Raw genomic sequence first — 2,500 nt, forward strand, 5'->3', positions numbered from 1 at the left:
GAGGGCGTCCTCCGCGTTCCTCCGTCGCCGACCTGCCAGTAGCGAGACCGAGACGCCCCGTCTGCCCCAGTCGTCCTACCACGGAGCCCGTCGCGTTGTCCCTCACCCTCCCCGGTGCTGGAACATAGCGGCTGCGGCGGGCTTTCCCGGCAAACACGTTGTTTCTCTTACCCTCTACCGAGCCCGCCCCCGGGCTCACCACGGCCGTTTCTCGGGGTAAAGCCCGAGCGACGCGTCGGACCCCCCCACCCCCCCACCCCCATCACTCAGCCTCGCTCCGCCGCCCCCGGTAGCCATTCCCGATGGCTGCCGGGTTCCACGGCGGGGCCCAGACGCGTGGTCCGTGCGGGCTTTCAGAGAGCGGCTCTCCGTCCCGGCGGCCAACAGGGGAAGAGGCTACCTGGTTGATCCTGCCAGTAGCATATGCTTGTCTCAAAGATTAAGCCATGCAAGTCTAAGTACACACGGCCGGTACAGTGAAACTGCGAATGGCTCATTAAATCAGTTATGGTTCCTTTGATCGCTCTACGTGCGATAAATTTTGCACCCGGAGGGAGCAATTTAGATGATCAGGCTGGGATCATCATGTCAAGGAACTTGGAAGACTGTGGCAATTCTATTGCCAAAAAGTGTTTGGAAACGTTTTCTGCGGGTTAGGGTGGAAGACCCACTGCTTTGCAACCATGTCCCTTGGAGCCCCTACTTGCTTGTCGACGCCTCAGAATGAGCGCCAGTCTTCCATCCAAATACGAAGGAGAATTTTGTCCAGGGCCTCGAACAGCGACCCTTCAACTGTTTGTGCTTCGGATGTGACCCCAGTTACTGGCACAGCTAAGACTCTTCGGAGCACCCAGAGATGGATGAAACTGGTGACATCTAGGTTTGGAGATGATATAGAGACTGCTGAAGACCACAAAGGTTCCACCCCACTTGCCAGGAGATGCAAGTACAGTTGGCTTCGCAGAACTCTCTTTCGTCCTAATCGCAAAGACAGTGACATACTGTTTATGTGTTATGACAAGAGCTTACTTCCCAAACCCGCCTCCGCCCAGGGTAGGGTTGCCTCACTTGAATTTGACAGATCAGTGAAGGCCTGTTTACGGCTTCCTTCCATGGGTTACCATTGCAAGGTATGCGATACCTCAATGGCATCAGCAAAAGAAGCCTCAAGACACCTCCTTGATAAACACAAGGTGAAGGCTCCGCTATACTTCTGTGCAGAATGCAGGAAGATGGGTTCTAGCCTCCGGGCTATGTCCTGTCATGTCCCGAAATGTTGTCTCGGACAGGCTCGGTCTCAGAAAAAGTTGGGAACACATAAATGCAAATACTGCACCAGAGCCTTTTCTGCAAGGGGCGGTCTCACGATCCATATGAGGAAGAAACACTTCCAGCTTTTTGCTACAAGAGCGGGGGTCAAGAGTGACAGTGAAAAGAGTGTTGATAGCACAGGCAATTGGACGTTGGTAGAAGTTCAACGTCTCCAAGAATTGATGAAGTCCAAAGGTGGCGTTAGGGGCTTCTATGATATTGCCCAAAAGATGTTCCCTAACCACCAGCCTGTGCAAATTAAAAAGAAATGTAAGAAGCTGCGGAAGATGGCCAATAGAGTCACAGCTGCGGTGACCCCCGCTCCCGACTGGAATACCGACTGCCAGTCACTACGGATTCCTCTTGCTCCTACCTACCCCCGGAACGAGGCTAGGAAGCTTATTCGTGAGATTGCAGAAAAGCGCCTAGGATATGGAACTTGTCCTCCAGGAATCTCTCCAATTACCACAGAGAGCAAAACTATCAACTCTTTTTTGAAAAGATTGATTCGATTCTTGAGTCCACCTGAAAAGAAAGGGGTCAGGTCAATCAAGATCCGCAGAAGGAAAAAGGTTGCCAAGATGTCCAAAATCGCCAAATACAGAACGTTCCAAAGGCTGTATAGCTCTGACAGGGGGAGCCTGGCCAAGTTGATTCTGGACGGCAAAAAGAGGGAAGAGTGTCCGATCCCTCTAGACGAGGTATACTCTGCTTTTAAAAGCAAATGGGAAGCCCCGGATCGGTACAAGGGCCTTGGTCAATTCAAATCGAAACATGGGGCTGTCAACTCCGCATTTGACTCTCCAATTGCCCCAAGAGAAGTAACTCAGGTGTTGTCAAAGATGAAAGCGCAATCTGCCACAGGTCTTGATAAGATCTCGCGCAACAAACTGATGCTGTGGGACCCCAAAGGTACGATACTAGCAAACCTGTTCACAGCCATCATGTTATCGGGGAAGGTGCCCCCGATACTAAAGAGGAACAGAACTACCCTGATTCCCAAAACCTCAGATCCAGAACTGTTGAAAGAGATTTCCCAATGGCGTCCTATTACTATAGGGCCAGTGATTCTGAGATTGTTTTCAGGGGTGATTAACAACAGACTGACGGAGGCCTGCCAGATCCACCCGAGGCAAAGGGGATTTATTGCGACACCCGGATGTGCAGAGAATCTGATGCTCCTGGAAGG

This window comes from Centroberyx gerrardi, chromosome 2 (assembly GCF_048128805.1).
Source record: "Centroberyx gerrardi isolate f3 chromosome 2, fCenGer3.hap1.cur.20231027, whole genome shotgun sequence".
Lineage (NCBI taxonomy): Eukaryota > Metazoa > Chordata > Actinopteri > Beryciformes > Berycidae > Centroberyx > Centroberyx gerrardi.